Below are 13,429 nucleotides of genomic sequence, written 5' to 3'. Positions count from 1 at the left end.
CGCCCACGCTTATGTGAAATCAGCATGGGCAAAAACTCCCTCTAGCTCCCCTGTTGGCCAAGCTTCAGATTGCTGTCAGGGAAATAGGACTGTTTCCTTGGAGAAGGTTTAAATGATTTTCTGTGCTGGTTTTTATTAGCTCTTCCTTTAGGCTGGGCAAACCTATCCTGCCAGGGACTGGGACTAGAAGGACCTGTATTTGGATAGTCAGCCCCAACTGTCTAGGAACCAGGGAAAATTTCCTGGTGAGCTTTTCTCCCCTTTGCCACTGGATTCATTTTATTTTACACCTTGGCAAGTCAGAAGATGCACTAGGCTTGCCACAATATACTCTTCCACTGTTTCTCCCATGTCCTGTTCCCATGCAAGCACATATTTATGCTTATGAAATCTTCTACCAAACAAAAAATTGTACAATATTATTATTGATCCTTCAACTTTTTTTTTTTAATAAATTCCCATAAGTTCTCTAACTTCTCCCTATCCAACAAGTCCAGCCCCGAAAGCCCCTAAGCTTTCATGTAGCACTGTACTTATAACAGATGTAAAATGTCTATCCCCACCCCCATCTCCAAATACCACACCAAACTGTTCCCTCAGCTCCTCAATAACTTCAAATTTCCATCCTCTAGCACTGTGGTCCCCAACCCTGTCCTGGAGGACCACAAGGCCAATCGGGTTTTCAGGCTAGCCCTAATGAATAAGCATAGAGCAGATTTGCATGTCTGCTACTTCCATTATATGCAAATCTCTCTCATGCATATTCATTAGGGCTAGCCTGAAAACCCGATTGGCCTGGTGGCCCTCCAGGACAGGGTTGGGAACCACTTATCTAGCATATGCTTAAACATAATTAATCCTTGATCTGCCCACATTTTTTAAACACCCCCTACCCCTATCCCATATAAAAATAGAGTCATGACATACACTGCCATGAAAGAAACATTCTGCACCTCCCCCTCCCCCTCCCCCCCAAAAAAAATATTCTCAATACCTCCCTTCACACTTCTAACAAATGTTGCATAAATGGATTTTTTATTGCTCTCTGCTCTCTCCCCTTATTTTACCCACATAACAAGTTCCTAATTGGGCCGCTAATATACTTTTGTTGTTCCAGCCTAATGGTTAACATGCCCTTTACAATGCTCCGTTCTAATATACGTTTTAATTGTGCTGCAAAAACACACCGTGTTAAAAGTGAGCACTGCTCCTACCTCCAATTCATGTCTTTGCTGTAAAATTATTCACGCCATCCAAAGTTTGAGGCCTTCTATATATACTGAAATATATTCTTCTGCAAGCAAGCCAGATCCATCTCCAGGACCCTCCCTGGCACTGTTTGGATTGAACATTCTACAGATGATCCTATAATTTCTTCAAATACTCTGTGTAATTTTGGATCCAAAATGGCGGACTTCAGAAACTTTAGCGCATTATATTTTCTTGCCTTTTTCTTTTTTTCCTTTCTTAATTTGAATCTAGACGATATCATTCTTTTCTGTATAAGTGTTTTGCTTGATATAATGAATGAAATATGATAAATAAATAAATAAAAAGATTGTTCTCCAAAACAGGCCGGGCAAATAAGAACTGCACTGGCTCTGCCTGCGGCTGTTCTGCTCCTCTACGACTGCAGCCCAAGTCCAGCTTCTCTGTCTCATAACTAATGTACTACTACTACTGATCATTTCTATAGCGCTGAAAGGCGTATGCAGTGCTGTACATTTAACAGGAAATAAACGGACCCTGATCCGAAGAGCTTACAATCTAATTTGGACAGACAGGACATATAGGGGTTGGGGGGACTAATGGTGCTTCTAGTGCCACCTAGTACAGCCATAGTTTTCTTTCCCTCCTTCTCTTTCAAGTTTTATTCAAATTTGATATTCCGCTTATCAAGCTTCTAAGCCAGTGGTTCTCAACCCTGTCCTGGGGACCCCCCCCCCCAGCCAGTCGGGTTTTCAAGATATCCCTAATGAATATGCATGAGAGAGATTTGCATATATTGGACGTGACAGGTATGCAAATCTCTCTCATGCGTATTCATTAGGGATATCTTGAAAACCTGACTGGCTGGGGGAGGTCCCCAGGACAGGATTGAGAACCATTGTCCTAAGCGGTATACATAAAAATATAAAATCGGGGTACATGAATTTTGATGCACAGACATGCTGGAGCAGAGGTGAGGAGGGGGAAGAATTACATTTCTAAATAGGATAGGTAGCCAATTAAGGGTAGTATAGCAGGAGGGGACCCATCTGTAAATAAAGGTCTAGAGAACCGTTAATTAAAGATCGAAGGCATCTTGGAATAAAAATGTTTAGTTTCGATTTAAATCGGTCTATTATCGTTTCTTCGCACAATTCTGTGGGCATTGAGTTCCGCAGGGCATGACTGATGTGCCAGCCCCTGTGAGTAAATAGCGCTGCACTGAAACGCAAACATCACAGTGGGCACTGTTGTGCGTGGCTGCCACTGCCTGAAAGCCTGAGCTTAGGAGTAGAGAATGACAAGGTGATAAAATTCATCACTGTTCCCGTCCCCGCAGATAACCGCGAGAAATAATCCCATGTCATTTTCTAGTGTCTATTTCAACCTCGGTCCTTCTACACCAGCATTCTTCAAAGCAAAGCTTGTGGGTCAGTGGCTGTGCTTATGTGAGCCAAGGATAATGAAGCCATTGTGACATCACTGATGTGATTGGCTCTTAGGCACTGGTGGAATGAGGCATTATGACATCACAATATCTGCTCTGGATACCAGAGACTGTCATTCTGTAGTGTCTGTTTCAACCTCGGTCCTTCTACACCAGCATTCTTCAAAGCAAAGCTTGAGGATAAGTGGTTGTGGCCATTCATACTCTGATTCTTTCCTCTCTCCTTAAAGAATGACATGAAGATGGTTTCCCACGGTTATCCACGGGGACGAGAACGGTGATGAATTTTGTCACCGTGTCATTCTCTACTTAGGAGTGAATATTACATAGCATACCGGCACTGCTGTATCTCATTGCCCCTGCCTCAAACACACAAATACAACGTTATACTGCTCTCTGCAAAGCGGCTCACTGAGCGCTTGCCCCTATGAGTGAGTTCAGTTGCACTAACACTGTGTTGCTAAGACACGCATACAGCGCTGTGTAACGTCTGAGCATTGGCGTTTATTTTTTATGCATTTATTCAATTTTCTATACCGTTCTCCCAGGAGAGCTCAGAACGGTTTACATGAATTTATTCAGGTACTCAGGCATTCTTCCCTGTCTGTCCTGGCGGGCTCACAATCTATCTAATGTACCTGGGGCAATGGGGGGATTAAGGGACTTGCCCAGGGTCACAAGGAACAGCATGGATTTGAACCCACAACCTCAGGGTGCTGAGGCTGAAGCTTTAACCACTGCACCACTCTACAAATCATAATGTTGTAAAAGTGAACCAAGTAAGGGACAATCAAGCCATTGTGACATCACTGATGAGGTTGGCTCTTAGGCATTGGTGGAATGAGGCATTATGACATCACAATACCAGCTGGTTATCAGAGGCTGAAATGTTTCACACTATTTATTTATTCAATTTTCTATACTGTTCTCCCAGGGATCTCAGAATGGTTTACATGAATTTATCCAGGTACTCAAGCATTTTTCCCTGTCTGTCCCGGTGGGCTCACAATCTATTTAATGTACCTGGGGCAATGGGGGGATTAAGTGACTTGCCCAGGGTCACAAGGTGCAGCGTGGGTTTGAACCCACAACCCCAGGGTGCTGAGGCTGAAGCTTTAACCACTGCACCACTCTACAAATCATAATGTTGTAAAAGTGAACCAAGTAAGGGACAATCAAGCCATTGTGACATCACTGATGAGGTTGGCTCTTAGGCATTGGTGGAATGAGGCATTATGACATCACAATACCAGCTGGTTATCAGAGGCTGAAATGTTTCACACTATTTATTTATTCAATTTTCTATACTGTTCTCCCAGGGATCTCAGAACGGTTTACATGAATTTATCCAGGTACTCAAGCATTTTTCCCTGTCTGTCCCGGTGGGCTCACAATCTATTTAATGTACCTGGGGCAATGGGGGGATTAAGTGACTTGCCCAGGGTCACAAGATGCAGCGTGGGTTTGAACCCACAACCCCAGGGTGCTGAGTCTGTAGCTTTAACCACTGCACCACTAGTCCCGCCTCAAGCACACAACAGTGGTTCTTAAACCTGTCCTGGCAGACCCCCCCCCCCCAGCCAGTTGGGTTTTCAAGATATCCCTAATAAATATGCATGAGGCAGATTTGCATGCCTGTCACCTCTATTATATGCAAATATGCCTCATGCATATTTATTAGGGATGTCTTGAAAACCCAACTGTCTGGGGGTCTGCCAGAGAGTGGTGGAGAACTGGAACGCTCTTCCAGAGTCTGTTGTAGGGGAAAACACCTTCCAGGGTTTCAAGACTAAGCTTAACAAGTTCCTGCTAAACTGGGACGTGCGCAGGTGAGGCCGGACTCATTTAGAGCACTGGTCTTTGACCTGGGGGCTGCCGCGTGAGCGGACTGCCGGGCGGGACTGACCACTGGTTTGACCCAGCAGCGGCAATTCTTATGTTCTTATGTACCTGACTGGCTGGGGGTCCCCAGGGCAGATTTAAGAACCAGTGCTCTGTATCGCTATGGGAAAGTTTGGGCTTCACTGAAAGATTCTGTGAAATGCCAAATGGATGATATGTTGTCTCCTATGTTCTGACTACCTTGCAATTATTTATTTGTGCTGGTGGCATCCTACCATTTTGTTAGTCATTTGAGTTCGTTATTGCAAAACAACGCTATTTGAACTAAGATCAAAAGAAAAGAAATACCGGCAAGCCTCAGAAAATACAAAAGATGCATTTGGGGAGATCCAACCAGCCACAGCAGCCACTCTATCCAGATTTTTCTGTATATATCAGGCACCTTCACGTGCTTTAATTTTTAATTCCAGCCAGCAGAGGCAAGTCATACTCGCTAATGTGACAGAGCACGTTCAGCATCGCATTTATACGCAGCCTTCATCTTTCACACAAAGCGATATACAACATATTTTGGAATTAGAAGTGCACAAGACAGATGTGTGGTTTGATCTTCCTGTAGTTCTGGGAATACTGAGTCAGATAGATGTGCGTTGTGCATTTGAGCAGCCGAGAGGTATAGAAGTGTAAAACGGATCTGTGTGCACGCGGCAGGCGCACGCTTACGAGAATAAGCATAAAGAGGCATGAATCTGAGAGAATAAGAGAGTGAATAAAGAGGTGAAGTTTAGTGTGTAGGATGAAAGCAGCGCCGCGTATGTTATGAATGAGAAGGCTTAGATTAGGATAGAACAGGTAATGCGCATGCCGTGCATGAAATGGTTTGTATTAAGAAGCTACATGGCATGCCTGTTATGCATAAGATGTGAACCATTAGGCTATGCCAAAAGCAGTTTTCACACGGGAAGCTGGGTTCTCCGGCATTCCAAAGTGGCATTGCGTGCGAAACTCCACATTTCAGTAAGGGCATGGAGAGAATTTGGATGGTGTTATGTAAGAGAAGAGGAAGTATCGCAGGAAGATTTGCTCTATTTCCACGATGATAATTTAAAGAAAAAAAGTTTTAAATGTAGCCGTATTTTTATTTATTTATTTAGAAATGTATATTTCCTATAACAAAGGCAACAAAGGAAAGTGACTAAACATTCATTCCGCTCTCATTCTGAACCAGCATTAGCTTGCCACACACAATAACTAACCCCCTCCCCCGCGTTTACTAAGCCGCCGTAGAGGTTTCTACCCCCGCCCAGAGTGATAAATGCTCTGATGCTCATAGAATTCTATGAGCGTAGGAGCGGTGAGCAAGATGGTAAAGGGGATGAGGTATGACTAAAACGGTATGAGGAAAGACTAAAACGTGCCTATCCCACACTTTCTTGAATTCAGACACAGTCTTTGTCTCTACCACCTCTTTTGGGAGACTGTTTCATGCATCAACTACAATTTATGTAAAAAAAGTATTTCCTTAGATTACGCCTGAGCCTATCACCTCTTAACTTCATCCTATGCCCTCTCATTCCAGAGCTTCCTTTCAAATGAAAGAGACTCGACTCATGCACATTTACGCCATATAGGTATTTAAATGTATTTATCATATCTCTCCTCTCCCGCCTTTCCTCCAAAGTATATAGATTAAGAGCTTTAAGTCTGTCCCCATACGCATTATGACGAAGACCACACACCATTTTAGTAGCTTTCCTCTGGTCCGACTCCATCCTGAATGTACTTCCCTGCCAAGTGAAGGAGGCATGGTATTTATCATACAGGATTGCAGAACGGTTAGGGCTCTTCAGCTTGGAAAAGAGACGGCTGAGGGGGAGATACGATTGAAGTCTACAAAATCCTGAGTGGAGTAGAACGGGTACTTCGTCAAAAATTACAAAGACTAGGGGACACTCGATGAAGTTACATAGAAATACTTATAAAACCAATAGGAGGAATTTTTTTTATTTTTTTTTTCACTCGGAGAATAATTAAGCTCTGGAACGCATTACCAGAGGTTGTGGTAAGAGCGGATAGTGTAGCTGGTTTTAAGAAAGGTTTGGACAAGTTCCTGGAGGAAAAGTCCATAGTCTGTTATTGAGAAAGACACGAGGGAAGCTACTGCTTAGGGGACATGGGGGATGACTGCTTGCCCTGGATCGGTTGTGTGGAATGTTGCTACTCCTTGGGTTTTGGCCAGAACGGGCTACTGGGCTTGATGGACCATTGGTCTGACCCAGTAAGGTTATTCTTATGTTCTTAACATTTAGCGCCCAGGATCGCAGTAGAAACCTCTACCGCGGCTTTGTAAAAGAAGAAGTAAATCAATTTCTTATTTAATTGTATAAATGCCTTGAATTTAGCCGCCCATCTGTTTATCCCAAAGCACTCTGCCATAGAGAATGACACGGGACCAAATTTTTCCCCGTCCCGTCCCCATGAGTTTTGTCGCTGTTCGTGTCCCTGCCCCATTCCTGTAAGCTCAGCCTTAACCGCTTAAATCTCGAACACTTATGATTTTAAAGTGTGTGAGGCTTGTGCAGATGAGGACAGGGCTTGTAGGGAATGGGTCAGGGAGAGGAAAAGCACTCACCGCGATGGGAAAAATGAGTTCCCACGGGGACAGGGAGAAAATTGTCCCCTTGTCATTCTCTACTCTGTATAATAATAATAATAATAACTTTATTTTTGTATACCGCAATACCAGAATAGTTCAGAGCGGTTTACATGACAAGAGACTGTACATCTATAGCAAAATTTACAAATAAGTCAATCAATCAATATAACTTAGCAAGTCGGGAGCAGGCAAGAAGGAGATAGAGAGGTTATAAACAAGTCAATCGGCGTGGCTTAGGAAGTCGGGTGCAGGTAGGTAGGAGGTGTCCCCATTCAATATCTGCATTTGATTCCTCGGCTTTAGGATAGCCTGTATTATAGAAAAGCAGTAGTGCCGCATCTGTGTTCTTTGAATGTTCTGATTTGTGCTTATTAGATGTTTCATAAGGATTATGTCTCCCGTTTAGTATTTATTATATCCCTCTCATTTGAATCTCTCTGCGGTTAATAAGTATATTTTTGATATACATGGTGGTCCTATTAATATGAGGGGGTGCTGAAAAGTTCTCTGGCCAACCAAGAAGCGAGTGATGTGGATACGGTTCAGTCAATGATCTGAAACAATGACAAAAAACATAGAATTTTGTTTCTGCAAATTAGCACTTAACAAAATAAGATTACATTCTTTTCAGCTACAGTGGCAAAATAATGCCCAGAATTTAGGAAGTTGGTTGGTTGGGCTGAGAACTTTTCAGTGTCCCCTCATAAGTTTCCATTTACTGGTTTTGACTTTATCTCAGTCATCATATTTATGTTGAACTAGCTGATGGCCCGGCGTTGCACGGGTATTTAATTATAGCAATAACACTGTAAATGGATTCAAATAAAGATACTTTATAGTGGTGAATGAAAATATTTTTTTACTTTATAAAAAGTACAATATTCAAATTATAATGTGAAATATTTGACAAAATGAATACAATACAACTAACACAAAACTTGATTATAAACAACATTTTTAGTTTCACCTCCAGGAGCAAGAACATATACATTATTGGGTGAACCCACCCTTCCCACGTGTGCAGGTGGGCCGCGAGACCCCCAGAACATATCACCCCAGGTAGTGATGGATCTGCATACCAAGTTTCGTTCAAATCGGTCCCACAGCTTTTTACATTTTTTCCATTGACTTGAATGGGTGAAATCTGATTTTCTGTTTGTAGCTCCGCCCACGTGTTCAGGTGGGCCGCGAGACCCCAAGAACATATCACCCCCGGTAGTGAGGGATCTGCATACCAATTTTCGTTCAAATCGGTCCCACAGCTTTTTACATTTTTTCCATTGACTTGAATGGGTGAAATCTGATTTTCTGTTTGTAGCTCCGCCCACGTGTGCAGGTGGGCCGCGAGACCCCAAGAACATATCACCCCAGGTAGTGAGGGATCTGCATACCAAGTTTCGTTCAAATCGGTCAAGCCGTTTTTGAATTAATGTGAGAATGGCATCTTTTTACATTTTTTCCATTGACATGAATGGGTGAAATGTGATTTTCTGTTTATAGCTCCGTCCACATGTTCAGGTGGGCCGCGAGACCCCCAGAACATATCACCCCAGGTAGTGAGGGATCTGCATACCAAGTTTCGTTCAAATCGGTCAAGCCGTTTTTGAATTACTGTGAGAATGGCATCTTTTTACATTTTTTCCATTGACATGAATGGGTGAAATGTGATTTTCTGTTTGTAGCTCCGCCCACGTGTTCATGTGGGCCGCGAGACCCCCAGAACATATCACCCCAGGTAGTGAGGGATCTGCATACCAAGTTTCGTTCAAATCGGTCAAGCCGTTTTTGAATTACTGTGAGAATGGCAGCTTTTTACATTTTTTCCATTGACATGAATGGGTGAAATCTGATTTTCTGTTTGTAGCTCCGCCCACGTGTGCAGGTGGGCCGCGAGACCCCCAGAACATAACAACCCAGGTAGTGAGGGATCTGCATACCAAGTTTCGTCCAAATTGGTCACAGTGAGAATGGCAGCTTTTTACATTTTTTCCATTGACATGAATGGGTGAAATCTGATGTTCTGTTTGTAGCTCCGCCCACATGTGCAGGTGGGCCGCGAGACCCCCAGAACATATCATCCCGGGTAGTGAGGGATCCGTATACCAAGTTTCGTTCAAATCAGTCCCACAGCTTTTTACATTTTTCCCATTGACTTGAATGGGTGAAATCTGAAGTTCTGTTTGTAGCTCCGCCCACGTGTGCAGTTGGGCCGCGAGACCCCCAGAACATATCATCCCGGGTAGTGAGGGATCCGTATACCAAGTTTCGTTCAAATCGGGCAAGCCGGTTTTGCGGAGGCAGTTTTTACATTTTTTCCATTGACATGAATGGGTGAAATCTGATTTTATGTTTGTAGCTCCGCCCAGGTGTGCAGGTTGGCCGCGATACCCCCAGAACATATCACCCCAGGTAGTGAGGGATCTGCATACCAAGTTTCGTTCAAATCGGTCAAGCCGTTTTTGCGTGATTGCGGCACATACATACATACATCTGATTTTATATATATATAGATTGTATGTGTTTTTTACTTTGTTGTGAACCGCTTTGAACTTTTGGTATAGCGGTATACAAAAAATAAATAAATAAAGTTTTTTTAAAAAATAAGATTTCTTCTTGAATTATGCCGCAGCTAGGTTAGTAATGGGAATTGACAGGATGGCACAAATTACGCCAATTCTGAAGCAATTACATTGGTTACCAGTTGTATTTTGGGTGCAACAAAGTTATTTCTGTGGTCCACCAGACCATTTACCATCAAACACCTTGGCACATCGACAAGTCGTGGCATTCTATAAGCCTAATAGATCCTTATGGTCTGATAATCAAAGACTATTAACCCCCCTCGTTTACGAAACTGCTACAGCAGTTTCTAGCGCGCGAGCCACGCGGGCCATTCAGCGTGGCAAAGGAGGCCTTAATCCAATAGTGCAGGGAAATTATGCAGAAACCAGAGCGACGACTTTCTGTATTGCTGGTGTTGAAATGTGGAATGCACTGGTGGGCCAATTGCGACTGTGTGTAAACCGGTTTCAGTTTAAGAAGCAGTTAAAAACTCAGCCGTTTGTTACTGCATTTGTGTGATTTCTTAGTTGGTATTTGAAGAAAAGAATCTGCTTAACTATGGTGATAAAGATGATTCTTGAGGAATCCCTTTTACTTACTTTTTTCATTGGATATTTGTTTATCCCAATTCACCAACTGACACCTATCCCTTAAATAAGACTCAAACCATTTGGCCTTTATCTGCAGTCATATTTCTGTGGGCTCCTTTTACAAAGCCGCGCTAGGGACCAATAGCAACACAGCGAGGATATATTAGGAAATTTCAAGATGTGTGGGAGCCATTAACAAAATTTTGTAATGATTAGTTGTTACTTTTCCTTTAATTCTTAAAGTTCATTTTTCAGGGAGGGGGAGATTTTAAGTATAACATAATGTATAAAGTACAGTGGAACTTCGGTTTGCGAGTAACCCGGTTTGCGAGTGTTTTGCAATTACTTGTTATGAAGGGGTGGGGAGGGAGATAAGATTTTATGATTGGTATTATTGCTGAATATTAAGTGATACTCTCAATGTGCAAATGTGTTTATGTATTATCATACTTATTGTAATTATAAAAATGAATAAAGATTTACAAAAAAAAAAAAAAAAGCCGGGCCTTTGTGTTAGGGTAAGATTTATATCATGATTAGGGTTCCGATAATCATGACATAAACCTTACCCTAACACTAGATAGCAAGTGAATTATCCCCACCATTTCTGCTCTCTTTTGAACTTGTGGGAGTAGATATCCACTTCTGTTATTCTTCTCTGCTCAGCTCACATCCCCACATTCATTTGAGCCCACAAGCTTCATTCCCATTCATTAGCCAACCTCTTAAAATGCACATTTCACCCAAGTATTTGAGTGTTCCGGGGACAAAATTTCTCCCCGTGGTTTACCATGGGTACCCTCAGTTCTTCTATATTCTTCATGCAAGGCTTGAGGGTCAGTGGCTGTGCCCATTCATACTCTGATTCCACCCTCTCTCCTTTTTAAAGAATGATGGGGATGGGTTCCTACGGGTAAACCTGGACATGTCCAAAACCTGGAATTTGGAGATTGGAGAGCTCCAGCCACATCAGGAGGACCTCTGTGCATGCACGGATGACGTGATACACATCTGCGCAAGCTCCAGGACCTCCAGACACGGCTGGAGCTCATCTGGAAGAAAAGAGGAGACTTTGCAGGGGGGGAGGGGGGTTGGGGTGGAACAGGGGGAGGGGCTGAAATCGGAATGGGGCGGGGTCAGGTGCCCAGGGTTTCCTGGAGAAAAAATATGGTAACCTTATCTATGGGGACAGGGACAAATTCTGTTTCCGTGTCTTTCTCTATTCATCCCTCAGTGCGTGATTTGAGTTTGGATTTTCCCACCCTCTTCTGCACACTCAGCCATGTAACTTTCATAAATTGGATACAATCCTCCTGCAGTCAGATAAGTGGCAGACAGAAAACCTCTTTTGCAGTTTTAACACAGACAGATAATTGCCGGTTTCAAACCCCCCTGTTCACATACACCTCGTTCTAAGCTCTGTCGGAAACCCATTCCCAAGGGGGGCTTCATAAGCACAAAAATAATTTCTATTTTACCCTGTTCAACCACTAAACAGGAACATTAAATGTTATTTGTGCTTTCTGTGGTAGTGCACCTTTTTTTTTTTTAAACTATGGGCTCATTATATCAAGCCGCGCTATGGGGGTTAATGCGCGTGACTTTTCATCACGCGTTAACCCCCCGCGCTGGCCTAAAAACTGCCGCCTGCTCAAGGGAGGCGGTAGCGGCTAGCGCGGCCGGCGGTTAAGCGCGTGGCATTACACACGTTAAACTGCTAGCGCGGCCTGATAAAAGGAGCCCCGTGTCTGTCGAAGTGGCACAAACCGATTAATAAATACAGCTATCCATTTGATAGCGTGAGAAGTTCTACACACAGTTTTCTTTAATCGCCTTCTCCCTCTACAGTCATATTAATGTATTACTTCGTTTAAATAATATTAGAGCAATTAACATGTCGGAACACTTTTTTTTTTTTTTCAAGTTTTCTAGTCCTTTCTTGTATTCCCTAAAAGCAGAATAATTAACAGAAATCTAATTAGTGCAGATTTAGAGCACCTGTTTCAAAAATCTATTCACTATCTTTCTTTATTTGCTTTTGCCTTTTTTTTGTTGTTGTTCTTGTTAAGGAGGGCGAGGGTAGAGGGGCTTTGTTTTAAGATGAAATGTGTATTCCAATACCAACTGCTCTTTGAAGCCAGGGTGAGATTTACAGATTAGTTAGACAGGAGTATTTATTATGAAGAGGTCAATTTGAACTCCTGTGGAGGGTTGAAGTCGCTCGGAGAGATTCTGCATTAACAGGAGTTATTGCTCGTGCGCCTTATTGTTGTAAGAACATCAGTAGTGTTTATTGTTTATTGAAAGCTTCTAAGCCATTACTAATGACTGGGGAGTCCATTCAGAGCGGTTTACATGAGCTTCTGTAATTGTGTTACAATACACGTGCTTCTGCGATGGTGGCCTAATACAGAGTTAGCATGTTTCTGTGATGGTTTTAAGACAGATCGATACAGTTTGGGTTTGTTTTGGGGGTTTATTGACTGAGTATAGAGTATAGAATACTCTCCAACCACTATATAGAGGGAAGGAGGGGCAGGGGAGATATGATCCAGACGTTCAATTACTTGAAAGGTATTAACGTAGAACAAAATCTTTTCCAGACAAAGGAAAAGAGGACATAATTTGAGGTTGAGGGGTAGTAGACTCAAGAGCAATGTAAGGAAATTCTTCTTTATGGAGAGGGTGGTGGATGCCTGGAATGCGCTCCCGAGAGAGGTGGTGGAGAGGAAAACGATGACAGAGTTCAAAAAAGCGTGGGATGAACACAGAGAATATAGAATCAGAAAATAATAGTAAATATTGAAGAACTAAGGCCAGTACTAGGCAGACTTGCACGGTCTGTGTCTGTATATGGCCGTTTGGTTGAGGATGGGCTGGGGAGGGCTTCAATGGCTAGGAGAGTATAGATGGATTGGAGTGAGCTTTGACGGAGACTTCAGTAGTTGGAACCAGTCTGTGTGTGACTGTGGTTGTGAGAGGAGCTGAAGAGAGAGCTGCAACTGAGAACCAGAGGCCTGTGGAAGGTGGGAGCTGGGCCTAGCTCTGTGCCCCAGTCAGAGCTATGAAGCCTGGGGTCCCTTCCCAGGAAAGGTCCTGGTTTGGAAGGCCTACTATGGAAGG

General features: G+C 43.1%; 1 long non-coding RNA gene across 2 annotated transcripts in view; it reads right to left on the bottom strand.

Moving 5' to 3' along the window:
• The window catches only part of LOC117358064, a 191,238-nt gene that overhangs the window by 110,888 nt on the left and 66,921 nt on the right, over positions 1 to 13,429 (bottom strand). For both annotated transcript variants that reach the window (XR_004538940.1, XR_004538939.1), the window contains exon 2: positions 1,215 to 1,335. This is a non-coding gene — a long non-coding RNA (uncharacterized LOC117358064). The remainder of the gene's footprint in view (positions 1 to 1,214; positions 1,336 to 13,429) is intronic.

This window comes from Geotrypetes seraphini, chromosome 3, assembly GCF_902459505.1.
Source record: "Geotrypetes seraphini chromosome 3, aGeoSer1.1, whole genome shotgun sequence".
Classification (NCBI taxonomy): Eukaryota; Metazoa; Chordata; class Amphibia; order Gymnophiona; family Dermophiidae; genus Geotrypetes; species Geotrypetes seraphini.
This window is presented reverse-complemented; position numbering and strand designations above follow the sequence as displayed.